This window comes from Gorilla gorilla, chromosome 12 (assembly GCF_029281585.2).
Source record: "Gorilla gorilla gorilla isolate KB3781 chromosome 12, NHGRI_mGorGor1-v2.1_pri, whole genome shotgun sequence".
Lineage (NCBI taxonomy): Eukaryota > Metazoa > Chordata > Mammalia > Primates > Hominidae > Gorilla > Gorilla gorilla.
The window spans coordinates 140,688,383-140,707,257 of NC_073236.2; the positions used below are offsets into that span (position 1 = coordinate 140,688,383).

General features: G+C 36.4%; 1 pseudogene; it reads left to right on the forward strand.

The window, feature by feature from the left end:
• The window catches only part of LOC134756826 (phosphoglucomutase-like protein 5), a 35,623-nt pseudogene extending 24,311 nt beyond the window's left edge, over window positions 1-11,312 (forward strand).
• Window positions 11,313-18,875: the final 7,563 nt, after the last annotated feature.

Genomic DNA, 18,875 nt, shown 5'->3' on the forward strand with positions numbered 1-18,875 from the left:
TATCTCTGATAAATATTGATGAAAACCAAATTCAACAACACATTAAAGAAATATGAATCATGGCCAAGTGGGATTTATCCCTGACATGCAAGACTGGCTAAACAGAATGAAAGATAAAAACCACATGATCATCTCAATTGGTGCAGGAAAGGCATTTTACAAAGTTCAGCATTCTTTCTTAACAAAAACTCTTAACACTTTAGGTATAGAAGGAAAGTTTCTCAACATAATAAAGGCCGTTTATAAGAAACCCACAGCTAACATCATAATCCATTGGGGACAACTGAAAACTTTTCCACAATTTAGCACATGGCAGGGATGCTCACTCTTGCTATTTCTATTCAACATAGTTTTGGAAGTACTAGCAAGAGCAATCAGACAAGAAAAATAAATAAAAGTCATCCAAATTGGAAAGGAGAAAGTAAAATAATCTCTATTTACAGATGATATGATCCTATATATAGAAAATTCTAAAGATTCTACACATGCACACACACACACACAAACACACACACAAATTTTTAGAACTAATAAATGAATTCAATAAGTTGCAGGATACAAAATCAACATACAAACATCAGTAGCATTTCTATACATAAATAATGACCCAGGTGAAAATAATCAAGAAAACAATGCCATTTATGATAGCATCAAAAAAATACTTAGGAATAAATTTAACCAAGGGGTGAAAGTATACTGAAAACTATAAAACATTGATTGAATAAGACACAAATAAATAGATATCCTGTGCTCACTGATCATGGATCAAAAACATTAATATTATTAAAACATTCATACTACCAAAAACAATATACAGATTTAACACAACCCCTATCAAAATTTCAATAACATTCTTCATGGAAATAGAAAAGCAATACTAAAATTTGTATGGAGCCACAAAAAACCAAAGCAATGTTGAGGGAAAAAAAGTTGGAGGTACCACACTTGCTGATTTAAAATTATATTACAAAGCTAAAGTAAAACCAAAACAGTATGATACTGGCATAAAAACAGAAACGTAGACCAATGGAACAGAATAGAGAGCCCAGAAATAAATCAAGACATATAAAGTCAACTAATTTTGGAGCAGGGCACCAAGAGGACACAATGGAGAAAGAAAAAAACCTCTTCAATAAATGGTGCCTGGGAAAACAAAAATGTAAAAGAATGAAATTGGACCCTTATCTTACACTATACAGAGAAATAAACTCAAAATGAATAAAAGAACTAAATATAAGATCTGAAACCATAAAAATCCTAGAAAAGAACATAGGGAAAAAGTTATTTGACATTGGCCTTGGCAATGATTTTTTGGATATCACATCAAAAGCTCGGGCTACAAAAGCAAAAACAAATAAATGGGACTACCTCAAATTAAAAAGCTTTTTAGCTTTTCCATTTTTCATTTATTTATTTTATACACTTTAAAATCTCTGGGCATTCTTTTTTAGCATCTTAAAATTTATTTTTATATGAGTGCCTGTAGATTTGCCGTATCCTTTAAAAAACAATTATTTTAATATATATTATAATTGTACATATTTTCAGTGTGCATATGGTGAAAGTCATTGGAGTGGAAGATATCAAGGAGCTTGGAAATTGAAAAGGAATTCAGAAGTTGTTGATGAACTCTGAAGTTATCAGCATGGATGGTTGAATGGCATCACAGACAACTATCTAGAGAGACAGTACTTGCTTTACTTTTGGAAATCAGTGTGCCGGCATTAAAACTCAGGGACTTGAAAATGACGGACACAGCCAAAGAATATAGTATGGTGCCTGGGGTGTAGGGAGTGGAGGGAGATATTCATGCATTCTATAATCTGGCAAGCATAAAATAATGCAAAAACGAAACAAGACTACCTATTCTTTAAGTTTTGTGAAGGGTAAAAAATGGTAAGGAGTGAAGCAAAGGGCTATGTTTATTTCTTTGAGGTCTTCACTTTTCCCACACAACAAGAAAATTGTTGGTAAAATCTTCTGGGCTGTCTTCTCTCCCACTTACTAGAATAGGACTATTGCTATTCTTTTTTATGAGCATTTATTGGAATAAAGTGATGGTGCTACACTCTAAGGCAGCGTTGTCCAACAGAAAAATATTGTGAGTCACATACATACTGTACATTTTTAGTAGCCACATTAAAAAAGTGAAAAGAAACAAGTGAAATTCACATTGTGTTTTATTTAAACTACTATATCTAAAATATTATTATACCATGTCATCAATATAAAAATTATTAATGCAATCGATTGCATTTTCTACTAACTCTTCAAAATTTGGTGTGCGTTTACAATTGCAGCACACCTCAACTTGACTAGCCACATTTTAAGTGCTCAACAGCTAAATGTGACTAGTAACAATTGTATTGGACAATGCAGTTCTAAGGATTGAGATATTTTAAAAATCAAGAAACAATTTTTGTTCAGTAGAAAGTTACAGTATAGTTGACAAGTAAGATTCATACAGAAAGCTATCTATACATCTAGCAATCACTTATACTTTAGATCTTTCAATCTGCTTATTTGTTTCTCAACCTTGTTGCAAAAAAAAAAAAATCTGAAATGGCTTGCATTAAGATATACAGGGTAAAAAAAAAAAAAAAAAAGCAAAACCCCAAAAGGTGAACAAGTATTGATTTCATGTTCAATTTATTTAAAGTCTAATACTACTTGTCAATTTGGCCTTCCGAGGAAATGTATCATATATTTTTAGTTGAGCTTCATTTTAGAAGTGACTAGAGATTGTGAGTTGGGGAAAATAATTAACTTACCCTGCTAAGCTCACACATCAATTAGGTAGCAGAGCTGGGAATAGAAAGCATAGTTTCCTCTTCTAGATGCACTGGGGAAGCTGCATGGAAATCTGGAATCCCTCACTTCTGTCAAATGCATATCCTGTTTGTGTCTTATAACCTGAATAAAGCTGATTGAGTAACCAGGTTTCCCTGGCAGGTGTGAAACTATTTTTAGGAAAGATGTGTCATTGCTTAGAAGTGGATTAAAACAAACAAACAAACATATGGGTTGTTAGTCTACATAGAACAGGTGAGGCTGATCAAATTTCCCCCATAGTGGATGAGTACAGTATAAGAAATATCAAGGCTAATTGAACTGTGAATCATTGATCATTGTTTAGAGAACAAATGAATCTTTCTCTGCCTGGTGGAGGAGGATGGTAACATTTCACTGCTTGAAACTCACGAGACTTTTAAAAACATGTATTTTTGGTGTTCAAATTTTAGGTCCTGCACCCGATGTTGTCTCAGACAAAATCTACCAAATCAGCAAAACGATTGAGGAATATGCTATATGTCCTGATCTCTGAATCGACCTATCTCGACTAGGAAGACAAGAATTTGACCTAGAGAACAAATTCAAACCATTCAGAGGTAACAGAGATTTTATTTTGAAGAAGTCAGAGTAACTATGTGGATGGGGCTGACTGGTTTCTGTAGGGAAGTAAACTCATGAAAATTATTGCATTGTTAATCTCAGGGGTGACTCGATAAATGTGTGTAAACTTAATATGGTGTAGAGAGAAGACATGAGAGCAGCCAAGATATTCAGAACTGGAAACTTTCAAAAACCACTTCCCAAATTCGATATCATTTTCAACATAGGAAAAGTTTTATGGTTGACTTCATTATAGCATTCCAAAAATAGGTTGTGAATTGCCAAAACTTGTCTAAGCAATTAAGGTGAAGATGCTGGAATGCCTTAGTTAAGAAGAAACCTAACAAGTCAATGGGTTATTAAATTTCTCATGAAAGGTAGGAGTTTCTTTTCCAAGACATAATCAAGCTTGGAATAATTACGCATCAGCTTATTGAATGCATAATTATTGATCACCTGCCCTATACCAAGCACCGTGTTAGGAGATTTTACAAAGGAATTCAGTAACTACCAAATATATTTAGGCAAGTGATTCAAAAATTAAAGAACCAAAATGAGATTGTCAAAAATATTATCTTATATTGTAAAGCAAATATAACTTCTACAGTATTCAGAAGATAGCTTTTTGTTTTATAGATTAATTTTAGACCATATGACAACAACATTAATAACATGTATGTATACAACATTTTCCCCCTATATTTTATCATATTGCTTTTTCCTAGAAGGCATAGAATAGCAATAGATCTAACATGTTTTACTTTTTTAGTGCTTCTATAAGCTTGAATGCAGTTTGTGTTAAGATGGTATCCTCATTTTAGAAGTAATTTAACTTAGCCCAAAAGAGGAAATACCTGGTTTGTGTCCATGTGATATTTTAGGAATAGAGAAAAGATTAAAATGGATTGTGTGGGGGTCACAGTATTTGCCCAATGTTACCAAATCTTTCTTGAGAAGTTTTGAGTCAGTTGTTTGCTTAGGTAATGAGCAGAAATTTACAGAGAGCCATGATACTCACTGGAAGCAGCAGGGCCTGCTTTTGCTAATCTAGCTGGGAGAATGCATAGGCATATGTGTGCACACGCATGGGATGGCTGGACAATTAAAGGCAAGGGGTACATTATATTAAGCAAAATGATTTCAATACGCTGATTACATATGGTTGGAAGGACTAGGCTTATTTTTGGCATCTTCACAATTTTTATAGTTGTCCAAGAGACCCGAATCTTCGTGGGCTCTCATTCAGGCTCATTGCTGCAGCCACATTGCTAGTTGAACGAGTTTTCTAAAAATGTTACTGATACCAGGAGATAGGTAGAGGGATTCCCTGGCTTCCAAGAATTTGGAGATAATCGTTTGGGATAATTTATGTGCTGTATTCTTGCTGGTTCAAGTGTTGAGCAAAGCTTGAGTTAATTAGGAACAAATAATTTCTTTGCATTTCACTTTAAAGTGTCAAGAGCATGAACTATATGATGTGAACTTTCAATTTTTACTGACTTCTTGTTCCCTCGTTTTTCACATTTGTTTGGTACTGTGTGTTACCTATTGTAAATACCAAATGTATTTAGGCAAGTGGTTCAAGAATTGAAGAGCCAGAATGAAATTGTCAAAAACATTATCCTATAATGTAGAGTGAGTAAAACTTCCAAAGTACTCAGGGCATAACCTTTTGTCTTACAGATTAATTTTTTTATGGCGGTAAAATATACATAACCAAATTTACCATTCTAACCATTGTCAGGTGTACACTTTATACAGGTTAATTTTTAATTACTTCATAGATTATTATGCTCCTCATGTAAAAAGATAATTTAAAAGTATCCATGTTACAAATATAATTATATTTGAATGAACACATAGATTACATTGACTTAAGTGTAAGAAAAAATATTTTTAGATATGTATTTGATCAGATGAAGGGATAATATTATATGGCATATTAAGATCTCATCCATTAAATATCACACCTGGATTTACTAAAAATTATTGAAAGTGGGTTGGTAATATCTTCAGTGCAAGTTTAAAAGTATTTCAGGGTTTCAAAGTAGTATGTATTTGAAAAATCTGAAAACAATATACATAAGTTTCAAAATTTAGCTAAGAATTTAAAAAAGCAGGGCTCCTGGACAAATTTTAGCACCTAAAGAATTGATTTACTACTTCTTGGAAAAGTACTTTCTGAGCATTAATTATACACTGATTGACAAGTATGAAAAATGTATTCTGAGCTTTTTGGTATGTCACATAAATGAATAAAACTTTTTGGATTCTTGGTTACTGGGTGGTGCTAGATACTGGAAAGCATTTGTGTTTAATGAGAACTTCTAGATATTTGCCATTCACTTGGAAATTGGGTGCTAGATTGGGCATGAATGAGATTTCACGCAAACCCAGGAATATATTCATCCCCAATTCTGCACTCGAATCTGGTAGGCACAATGGCATTAGGAAAATAGGGGTCACTACTGTGGTCACTTGCTGATTTGTTTCATACCAGCTGAGTCAGTCTTTGGCCAGCCCCCACAAGAAAGGCAACTGGATATGCCAAAATGCCTCTAAACATTGAGATGTGTGCTGTGTGCATTTTTTTGGGAGGGGAAGTGGGAGCAGGAGTAACAGGGCACATTTTTATCTTAATTTATTCTTGTGGTTGATATTTTCCTTGCAAAGAAGAATTTATAACTTGGTATCATTTATACCCATTGAGCACCTGAAAAGCTTGTAGTATCTTGATTGTGCCCTGATTTGTGATTTTTGTCAACAAATGGGCACTTCGCTTCCCACATCATGTGTAGGGATATGATGGGCTTGTGACCAGAATTTCATGCTGTTAAGGTAGTGATTCTTTTTATGCTTCCAAGTATCTTTCATGGGTACAGTCAATGACATTTTCCTTTGTTTTTCTATCTTTAGTGGAGATAGTGGACCCAGTAGATATCTATCTTAACCTCCTTCGGACCATCTTTGACTTTCATGCCATCAAGAGTTTGCTGACTGGGCCCAGCCAACTGAAGATTCGCGTTGACGCAATGCATGGAGGTAAGCTTGTGATTTTCTCCAAATCAGTGGGCAGGAAATATTGAGACCTCTACCCCTGTTGGGTTTCAGAGGTTAAGAGGAAAGTTGGATTCATAGATATTCACACAACATGTGTATGTTCAGATATTTGGAATGCTCTGGAAAACTTCAGGACCCTTATTTCTGTGTTTGGATGTAAATGAAAACAAAAGTTGAACAAATGAGTTTGAGGCTATGCATGTTCAAGTGTGGAGTATAGTAAAACTTATTTATTTGATCATATGCATGGCATAGTTTAAACAGTCAAATAAATAGTTCAAGATTTATTGTGAAAAAAATCTGTACCCAACTCCTATCTTCCCCCAATTTGTTACCTTCCAGAGTTAAATTTTTCCATTTTTTCAGCTGTTTCTTTTTGTATTTATCTCCCTATCATTAAATATTATGAATATACAGACCCTTGTTGATTTTTCAGTTTTGAGTATTACTGAATTCATACTACAGGAACTGGAGCTGCAGCTCTTTTTCACCCTCTCCACCCACCACCCACCTCTCCACCCACCCTTTCCACCCACCAGTTAGGGAATCCTAGCATGCTTCCCTCATTATATCATCAGTTTGGTAAGATCATTGTCTAGTGTTTACATTACCACAACACTGCTGAGCCATGCAATATGCTATAATTATATTCCCTTTACAGTACAACTTTTTGATTTCCTTGGAAACAGCAGTTATCTTGTTTTCTCATTGCTTGCTTTTAATCAAGTATGTTTACCACTCTTAATCCTCAAGCTCTCCACTAGTGTCTAAATCTTCCTTCACTTCATTTTCCTGGAGACTTTGATCTGCCCCACTCTGCCCTGGTTGCTCTCTGAGCATGCTGTCATCATGAAATCTCCCTTTATCACCATGGTAGTAATTCTTTTTACACATCTCCTATGTTAAATGTCCTGTCCCCTGGTTTCTTTGTCTGACACCTTGATTTACTCGTACATTTTGGAGGAACACATTCTCCAGGAACTCAGTGAGAGAAAGCTCATGGTAGGTAAATATTTTGTGTATTGTATATCTGAAAAGGCCTTTTATTCTACACTTGCCCTTGATTAATATTTGACTGATATGGAAATCTAAGTTGGATATTATTTTTCTTCAGAAGTTTGAGGGCGCATTGCTCTACTGTGTTATAGCTATTATATTAAACTTGAGAAATCCAGTGCTATTTTGATTTTTAATCCATTGTCTTTCCTTTTTCTTCTCTGGAAGCTTTTAGGACCTTTGACTTATCTTCAGTGTTCCTCTGTTTTACAATAATGGATCTTAGTGTGGGACTCTATCTTTATTATATCGGACACCTGATGGACCCTTTCAGTCTGAACACTTGTGTCCTTTAATTCTGGAAAAGTTTTTGAATTACTATTTAGTAACCATTCTGGTTATTTTTACTACTGAATCGATCCTTTAATTATTCTATTTCCCCTTCTCCTCCCCAGTTTTTCATCTCTTTATTTTGTTCTACTTTCTGGGAAATTTCCTTAACTTTATCTTCCAGTCCTTTAGTTCTACCATTATATTTTTAATTTCCCAAAACTTTTGTTTGTATTTTCCAAAGATTCTCTCTTGTAAAAACACATCCTAGTTATGTTTCATGGATACCATAGCTTTTTAAACTTAGGTTTACTGAGGTATAATTTATACACAGTAAAACTCACTCCTGGTAGATATACAGTTTGATAAGATTTGACGAATATATACAGTCATGTAACCACTATCACAATCAAGACTGAATATTTCCATCACCCCAAAGAGTTTTTTGCAGCCCTTTGTAGTCAAACCTCTTCCCTTATCCCCAGCCCCTGGCAACCACTCATCTGCTTTCTGCTCCCATAGTTTTGCATTTTCCAGAAAGTTATATAAATGGAAGCATACAATATGTCACCTTTTGCTTCAAGCTTCTTTCACTCAGCATAATAATTTTGATATACATTCTTGGTGTTGCATGTATCAGTAAGTTGTTCCTTTTACTGCTGAGTACAATTTTATTGTGTTGTCGATATATCACCATTTGTTTATCCATTCACTGGTTAATGAAAATTAGATTTCTTTTTCTTCTAGTTGTTGGCTATTGTAAAGAAAGATACTGTGAACATTCGTGAACAAGTCTGTATGTTTTCATTTGTCTTGGGTAAACAGCTAGGAATGGGATTGCTGAGTCATATGATACGTGTATGTTTACCTTTATAAGCAATGGCCAAATCATTTTCCAAAATGCCTGTTCCATTTGCACCACTGGCAATGTATGAGGGCTCCAGTTTATCTGTATCTTCACCAATACTTGGTACTGTCAGTCTTTTCCATTTTAGCCATTCTACTCTATCTTGTTAATCTCTATTAGGATATTACTGATATATTTTAAAAAGTTTTCTTCTCCCTGTATAATTTTTGTTTCCTCCAGGTTTCTCTTTACTTTTTGTTTATTTTCACCTCATCTCAAATACATTCCTCAAAATTTTGGTGATCCTTGGCTTTCTGGTATATTTAAGAATGAGGCACTAAAAATCTGCTGGGAGCTCTGAGCCTGCTGTGGGTCTTCTCCATGGGCCTTACTCTAAGGGCTTCTGGCTAGGCTGTTCTGTTCTTTCTTGTTGGGCTGATCGTATTCCTCAGGAAAAGAACTTTCAGGTTCTTGCCTTAGCATTATCTGGCCTACAGGGAAGACAGCTTTGCTTTTTTTCCAAATAGTATGAGCAATGTTTCTGGGTTTCAGCCTCATTGCCTGGTTTATACTGTATGTCCATCTTTGAATCAATTGCTCTGGCTAGAAGATGGAGGACGCTGACTGCGCAGACCTAGGTCACCTCCTTAGCCTTGGGGAGGTGGGATTTAGCCATACCCAGACCCCATGAACTGAGATGGGGAAGGGAGTTTTTCTCCAATAGAAATCCCAAATGCTGTATCCAGAGGAAGAGGAAATGTGTGCTGGGCAGGCACAATCAAGAGATGTTCACTATTGGAGGATTGTGTGTTGTATTGGTGGAAAATAAGTGGAAAGCAATATCTTTCAGATATTTCAGCTAGGAGGATTACATGCTGTTCCACAAATGTGCCTTATGTTCTACCTCAGGCTCTGTTCCCTTGCTCATAATGTTCCTTCGATTTAGATGGGCTTCCCACTCCAAACCCAAACACTTGCCAACTTTATATTATTCCGTCAAGTTCCACCAGAAATGCTGCTTCTTCTTTGAAGCCTTATGTGTGGTTATTGCTTCTCTGAAGCCGTTGGATATAATTATTTCATCAATGTGCATTGTTTAGTCTTACCACTGCAGTCATTCATTTGCAGCTTTGACTCATCCCACTACTAGATTACAAGCCCAGGAATGTGGAAACTATGTGCTTTGCATCCCTTCAATATGATCCCTTCATTTCCTAGCAGAGCAGCTCCATATTGCATACTCCATAATGTTCATTGAACTGGAAAATACTATTCCTTGGCATGTATTTTGGTAAAATGTGCTTGTTTTTATATGCTTCAGTGGTTTATAGTGTTAAATTATATACTTGGCAGAGTCCAAATGATTGCAGAGACAAAGAACATTGCTAGAGCCCTTTAATGCTTTTGCATATATTCAGCTAAAGCTTTTAATACATGAAAAGCAACAGGCAATGAATCATTATTATGTAGCTGATTTCTTTCTGGCAACCTTTTAGAAAAATTTCAGGTGAAAAAATGTATGTAACTAGATGATTGAATACATCTTCTGTATTCCTACCACAGTAACTGGCACATAGTAGATGCTCAATAAATAGTAGTTCAAGCAAATATTGTTCTATATTGTATCTTTAAAACGATTGTAAATTTACATTTTTCTTCTGGGTTATTAAATCGTGTTTCCTGTACTATTCAGAACAAAATACTCTGGGGAGAAGGTTCTGCAAATATTTAATATTGCTGTGTATCTATTTTTAGTTATGGGACCTTATGTGAGAAAAGTTCTGTGTGATGAGCTGGGGGCCCCAGCCAATTCTGCAATAAACTGTGTTCCCCTGGAAGACTTTGGAAGGCAGCACCCTGACCCAAACCTGACATATGCAACGACTCTTCTGGAAGCAATGAAAGGAGGAGAATATGGATTTGGAGTTGCATTTGATGCTGATGGGGTAAGTAGGAAAGCTCTCTGTCTGCTGACCCTTTGATCATATAATGAGCCATGCACTGGAAAGCAGAGAATTAATGAACACATCTGGAGCTAACATGTATGAGGCATATGTGCCCTAACTGGCTCTGCATCTGCCCTTCTGTTTAATGACTAAGTATTGCAATTAAATAGCGATTACTTTTCTTAGTTCCAGATTTATGTTATGGCATACAAAGGTTGTTTATTTAAAAATATATATTATTCAATAAATCTTTATTTATGGCTGGTGTTGTTGAAAGCACCAAGTTAAGAAATCAGCTATTTCTGCAAGAACCAGTGTTCTCTATTATGTTTGGGAGAAAGAAAGAGTTAGGTATTTGGGGGCTTCTAAAGCTTGAGCCACATTTCAACAGGTGGAACATATTCCTGGTGTGTCAAGATTCTGGGCCCTTGGTACTCAGAGATTTCGAAGAATGTTTCCCATGTTCTCTTTGGCCTCATTCAAGTTGTTAGATTGTTAAATATAAGATGGCAGTAAAGTGGATTGTGATGATTATGGGAATGGGCTGCTAGCAGATGCTTCTGTCCGATCATTTTTATGCATTCCTTCCTACAGGACCGTTATATGATCCTAGGCCAAAATGGCTTCTTTGTGAGCCCTTCTGACTCCCTGGCCATCATTGCTGCCAACCTCTCCTGCGTCAGATGGGGGTCCGCGGGTTTGGGACGAGTATGCCAACCAGCATGGCCCTGGACAGGTAAGCAAGGATGTCACCGTGAAAAACTTTATGGTAGACCTTTGGCGTTGATGTCTCCTTTGTTGGCTGCTGGCGCTTATTCTCCCCTGCTCCATTAGGGAATGCGTTGAAAGCATGGGAACACGGTATAGTGTACTGGGTAGAAGCTGGAGAATCAGGTGACCTGAGCTTAATTCTTGGTTCTGCCACTTACTAGCTGTGGGAATTTAGACTTATTTAGTCTCTGTGCCTCAGTTTTCTTATCTGTAAAATGTGGATAATAATAGTGGTATCTTTATATGGATTGTCATGAAGTACAAATGAGGTGCTTCATGTAGAACATTTAACATGGTGCCTGGTACATAGTAAATACTACATAAATATTTAGCAACAGAACTTATTAACCTGAAAGTATGTATGTATAAGTGAGGGAAAAAAAGCATGGGTTTTGAGGTCAGATTATATTATGTTCAAATGCTAACTTATAGCCTTATTAGTGCTGTACAAATAGAAAAATGATACTTCATAAGTTTATTGTAAGAATGAAACGAGACAGTGCATGGAAAATACCCAACAAGAGGTTCACTCAGTAGGGCTCTAACTAACCCTATTAGGTTTCATTCTTCTTGCTCTATCCATCCCTCTTGTCTATCACCCTATATTATAAAACATTGAATTTCAGAGTCTGACATTTTCAACCAGCACGTGTTATTATAGAAACAGTGTATGTGCCTGGTGGAAAGTTGGAAAACACAAATAAGAGAATGTAAACATCATATCCCCTACCTTGGGTTACCTATGTTAATAGAAAAACTTATATTCCTTACTGTATCTCTTTCTATACATATACGTTATACACATATAATTAAAATACATAATATAATATACATAATATATATACATATATAATTTATTTGCCTGTGATAATACCAAAGACATCAAAAAGTACATTGCTTGTAACCTGCTTTTTCTTTTCCATCCACAATTGCCAACTACCAATTAATAAATTTTGGCTGGGCGTGGTGACTCACACCTGTAATCCTAGAGCTTTGAGTGGCTGAGGTGGGAGGATCACTTGAGGCCAGGAATTCAAGACCAGCCTGGGCAATAGAGCAAAACCCTGTCTCTACAAAAAATTTTCTTTAATCAACCAGGTGTAGTGGCATGTTCCTGTAGTCCCACACCAAATGTTGATTAGGATAGGAAGCAACCAGAACTTTCATACATTGCAAACAAAAGTGTAGAATGGAAGACAGTTTGGCAGTTTCTTGTAAAATGGAGCCTACAGCTGACCAACATTCCATTCCTAAATATTTACCCAAAAATAATGGAGATGTGTCCACAAAAGACCTGTATAATAATATACATAGTTGCATGATTCATAATAGCTAATAACTGGAAACAGTACAAATGTCCATCAACAGGAGATTGCAAAAATAAATTGTGATATATTTATATATTCATATACTACACAATAACAAGAAGGAATGAAATACTGACACGTGCAGTGGGTGTGGATGAATAAAAAAATTAAATGATAAAAAGCCAGTAATAAACAAATACATAATATATAATTCCATTTCTGTGAAGTTTCAGAACAGGTAAACATATATGTGGCAATAGAAATTATTACAATGTTACTGTATGAGGGGTAGGAAGAAGGCACCGGGAAACATTCTGAGGTGACGGGAATGTTCTGTGTCTTAATCTGGGTGGTGGTTACATGGATGTGCACACTTTTCAAAACTCATTGAATTGTACCCATAAGATGCATTTCACTGTATATAAATTTTACCTTATGAATGAATCAACACCATGAAAAAATAGCCACAAAATCCAGAAGATGAGATTCCATGGGACAAATTAGCTAGGTATGATGACGCATGCCTGTAATCCCAGCTACTTGGGAGGCTGAGGCAGGAAAATCGCTTGAACCCAGGAGACAGAGGTTGCAGTGAGCCGATACCATGCCATTGCACTCCAGCCTGGGCAACAAGAGAACAAGAGTGAAACTCTGTCTCAACAACAACAACAACAAAATACTGAAGGGCCATAACACGTGGTTCTAAATGAGATACTACATTGGGCAAACCATTCAAAAAAGACATTCTGGAGACACTGAGGGAAAATTTCAGTATGATCTTAGTTTCAGATGACATAAAAATTATTTATTTGTTTATTTTAGAGAAAGGGTCTCACTCTGTTGCCCAGGCTGGAGTGCAGTGGTACGATCATAGTTCACTGTAACCTTCAACTGCTGGGCTCAAGCAATCCTCCCAACTCAGCCTCCTGAGTAGCTAGGACTACACATGCGCCATCATACCCAGTTAATTTTAAAAACATTTTTTGTAGAAATGAGATCTTGCTATGTTGCCTAGGCTGGTCTCAAATTCCCGGCCTGAAGTGATCCCCCTGCTTCAGCCTCCCAAAGTGCTGGGATTATGGGCATGAGCCACTGAACCTGGCTACTTTTAATCTTCTTATTAGTATCTTTTGATGAGCAGAAGTTTTAAATTTTGATGAAGTCTAGTTTATTTTTCTTATAATTAATGGATTATATGATTATTATATATGTCTTTGTCAACTACAAGAAATTTTTGCTTCCTCCAAGGTCAGAGAGATATTTTCTCTATATTTTCTTCTAGAGTCATTGCAGTTTCAACTTTTACATTTATGTCTAGAATGATTTTGAATTAATTTTTGAGCACGGTATAAGGTAGGGGTCGAGGTTCACTTATTTCCCTTATCCAGCTTTTCCAATCCCATTTTTAAAAAAGAATTTTCTTTCCCCTGAATAGCCTTGGCACCATTGTTAAAAATCTGTTGACCATATATATGTAGATCTATTTCAGGATTCTCTATTCTATACCACTGATCCATTTGTTGATTCGTATGTAAATATTACACTGAAATTAGGTGAGCTCCCCAACATGTTTTTCTTTTTTGTCAAATTAAAGGGAAATTATATATTCTAGGTCCTCTGCATTTTATTTCATTTTAGAACCAACATCTCAATTTCTACCAAAACCTACTGGGATTTTGATTGGGATTATGTTGAATCTATAGAGCCATTTGGGGAGAATAGTATTTTAATAATCTTGAATCTTTCAATCCATGAATGTGGTATATCTCTCTATTTAGGTTTTCTTTAATTTCTCTTACATGTATTTCATAATTTTTAATGTAGAGATCTTATACAATTTTTGTTAAATTTATTTCTGAGTATTTTCTTTATTTTGATGCTATTATAAATGTTTTATGAATTTAATTTTCCAATTATTTGCTGCTGGTGCCTTTTTGTAAATTGACCTTGTATTCTTCACTAGAGGGGAGAAGAATCACCTACCTTTTGGATGCCTCCCACTCTACTTGTCTCCCTGAGGTGATATGGACCTTAAGTCCATGATGGTGAACTAAACTCAGTTTAAAATTCTTGCCTAGCAGCACCAAAGAGTGGTATGTGATTCCATGTTTTCTCCCATTTACCTTTGCCTACACCCTTCCTTTAAAAAAAAAAAGACTCCGTAGAATTGTAGGGAACAAAGCAAAAATGGGACCATTTCTAGAAATTGAGAACTCAGAGTCATATAGGATCCTGAGTGATATGTAGGGTATTTAATAATATGGGAGTATATTTAACCCTTCCACTTATACAGAATCTTATAATTTAGAAATAATTTGTAACATATCAACTCACTTGATCTTTGCAATAATTTTATGAGGTAATTGAGATAGGCATTACTCTCCTCTTATTAAAGATGTTGAACCAATGATCAGAGAGCTTAAGTGACTTGTACAAGGTCACACAGTGAATTAGAAATTGACTCAGGATTTGAAACTAGGTCTTCTGATAATAGGGTACTACTGTATCTGCCCAATAACTATAATTGGATCAAAAGGGTCCCTGGTAAACCAGTTGAGAACATTGTCCCCTGTGGGCTAGCAAATAACTTTCCAAACCATGGCTAGGGGAGGCTGGTTTTACTCTGACAACAAAAACCATTTGTCCTTGTTTCTTGTGGAAATTTCCCAGCAGTTCTTGATTTCACTTTACCCCTCCTTCTCAATAAATCTCTGTTTCAGTCAGAAACCAGAGGCCTTGCTTAGAAATTTCACAAAGGACCTGTTCTGATATGTAAGTGACCATTTAAAAGGATTATTCATGCTTGCTGGTTGGGAATCAGAATTCTGTGGGGCTCTGACGTGGTGATTTGTTCTGGGTATTTGATCTGTTGTGTAGGTCCCAGGTGGATTCTCATGATGGACACTTTATAAGCTTCTTTATTCCTAGGTAAAATCAATGCAGCTTCAAAATTTCGACCTTGACAGTGGTTTCCCATATAGCTTATTTTTTCTTTAATTAGTAAAATTATAGGAATGTGCCCGTAAATGCCAGGCCCTGGAATAATAACAACTGAGGACACTGTTGAGATCCATTAAATGACACACTTGCCTAAACTCCTGGGATTCCAGAATAAGGGGAGGCCTGTACCCTTGAGGCTGATGAATTATTCAGAGAAACTTTCATTGTTCACAGATAATTGTGGTTCCCCAAGGGAAGATTTTCAGTGTCTTTAATTTCTACTCTTACAGTGTCACTAAAACAAGGATTCCATTTAGCCCAGAATAATACAGTTTCAGCCTTGAAAATGGCATTCTTTTGGGGCTTTGTCATTCTGAATGTGTCTGATTTGTGGTTGCAGATGAATCTGTGTTGCTGAAACATTTTGGTTCAAATGATTTCAGAAGTAAAACACATTGAAAGTATGTTTGTGGCCTGAGGTCCGTCTCCACCCCGTGTAGAGGTATTAAATAATCCTTTGTGTCATCATCCTTCAACAATATTTATGAAGCACCCATCTGTGCTTGGGGCTGTGCCAAATTCTGTGCAAAACAAGGCAAACACACACAGCCTGAAGCCCTATTCACTAGACATATTTACAGTCTCAAACACGGCTAGCATCCTTGAATACATCCCAAGAAGCCAGATCTAAAAAGTATGTTTTGACTATGAAAAAGGCCATCGAAGGTCCACCACCCATAAACAGGGTGGTGAATGGATTAGTGCTCATCTACCCTCTATTTGCTCTTATGCCACCCCTATGGTTCATCATTTATCCACTCAAGAAATATTTATTAAGGACCTCCTATATCCTAGACATGGTCCCCATGGCGGTGCTTTCAGTCTAATGGGGAAGACAAAGAATAACAAGTAAGGGAAACATACAGAAACACAAATTGTAACACAGGCTAGTGGAAATGAACTTGGTGCAGTACTCATTGGTGGGCATCGAGCATCTTGCTTAGATAGGAGATCCAGGGAAGGACTCTTGGATGAGATTAGGCATAGGACCAAAGATCAGAAACAGGTATCTGGACCTGACTGTGATGCTGGGATTAGAAATGACACCCACACATGTGAAAACACTTATTCCTCAGAAGGTAGTCTACAGCTATTTGTTGCCAATCCCCAATCTAAAATATGTACTATAACTTTATCTTGAACATACTCAGCTGATCATTGGAATCCAGACAGTGTTAATCCTGCAAGTATGCAAGTATCTACTGATCTCTGGTGATCTCGATTCTTACCATGTCCTTTAGATCTGTGCTGTTTCATCTCCCAGATCAGTCATGATGGATGACAGTGGTGGAAGAGATAGTGATGTGAGCTCATATGTAATTACTCAGTCCCCCATACATTGCTTCTGCTATAGAATGATGGGAATTATTTTGCTTTAGCAGATAAGTATGTTCAAATGTAACCTATATTAACATAAAAGAAAAAAAGAAGAAAGCCCTTTATCTTGTAAGTTATTGCCCTGAAACTCTGTATAGCTGATTCAGTTAGGATCAAGGCAGGAAAGAGATGTCACCCTCAAAAAGGTCTTACTAAAGAGAATTTAGTAATTGTAACTTAATAACCTGGTCTAAGGAATGGATGAGGTTAAGGAAACCAAAAAACACAAGAAGGAATGGGGAGGTACCTTAGCATCAGCAATAGCAGGAAGCTGTTAACACCCCTAGGACTAAGAAGGGTCCAGGGGAGAGGTCAGGGTGACCACAGCCTAGTGAGGTCTGGAGTTGTGAAAAGTGGGTTGTCAGACAAGAGCTGAACTTGGCAGGGGGGAGAAATGCCCCAACTTGTCTCTTCTCACCCTCCAACCTCCTGCTGGTGCCTCCTATAACCAAACGGCACTGGAAGCCAGAGGGCAGCCTATGGAGTTCTGCCTCCCGGGGAAGAGAACAGGGCATTTGATGAAGTGGGGACTTCGGGGTAGAAGGGGACAAAAAGCCACCAGCATAAATGGCACAATGGCCCATCTTTTTGCTTATTTCTACTTGCTCATCTCCTAGTCTCACCCTCTTCCCTCTTTTTTGGACTTCAGGCATAGAGAGTTGAGTTAATCATACTCATCATTGAACAATCCTTTAATAATTGGTCTGATTGAAGGCTCATTTCTTATTACTTTAAAAATGATAATGCATTTCTTTTCTGTCTGTTTGACTGCCCCACCATAGACAACCACAAAAAATGTGTTTATTGGGTTTTGTGTATATATTTTTTGCATATATTTTTACTTAATGTGACTAGTACTATATAAGAGATTGTATTTGATTTCTTACCTTTTTTTCCACTAAAGACCACACTTTAAGATCCTCTTGATGGCTGTACATCCATCTAGGGTGTTGCTTCAAACTGCTGCTTATTTGTCCATGAGTGCATCCATGATATTTTGCCCTTGATTCCCTCAGCAATGAACACTCAGACTGCTTCTCACTTCCTATCACAGTGAATACTGCTGCACAGGCACCCTGTGGATATGTGTGAGAATCTGTTCAACACGTGTATTCAGAAGCAGAATTATTGGGCCAGAGGGGGTGTCTATACTTAATTTAGTCAATTTTAACCAAATACTGTCAGATTGCACTCCAGAATGCCCATCTCTTGCCTGCTTCTCCAACCAGTCTCTAAGTTCCTGCATCTTCAAATCCAGGCCAACACTTCATGTTGTCTAACTTTCTAATTTTTATCCAGTAGACTAGATAGAGAGTAACATACCATTGCAATTTTAATTTTTCATGTCTCACATTACTAATGAGCTTAAGCATCTCTTCATATGCTTGAGAAATTTGGGAGTTTCCTTTTCTATTAATTGCCTATTCCTGTCCTTTGACCATTTTTTTTTTCTATTTAGGGTTCTTCTTTTTAGTCTGATGAATTTGCAGAAGTTCCTTGGATGATCTAGATACTAGACCCGCTGTCAGTTTTAGGCACTTCTAATTTTCATCTTTTATCTTTAGACAAAATTTTACTCCTGAGTTTGATAGCCAAATTGATATCAGTAGACAGATCTGTTATAGACAACTCAAATTTAACATGTATAAATAGCAACTTTTCTAATTTTTCCTGAAAATTGTTTTTCCTGTGTTTAGTCTCTGCATGAGTCACCTATTATCTAAATAATAAACCTTGGAATAATCCCTCATTCCAGATGTACCACTAATCACTGGGTTTTGTTAGAAGGATCCCTTAAATGTTTTTAAATCATTATTTCTTCTCCATTCCTACTTTTCCTTTCCTACT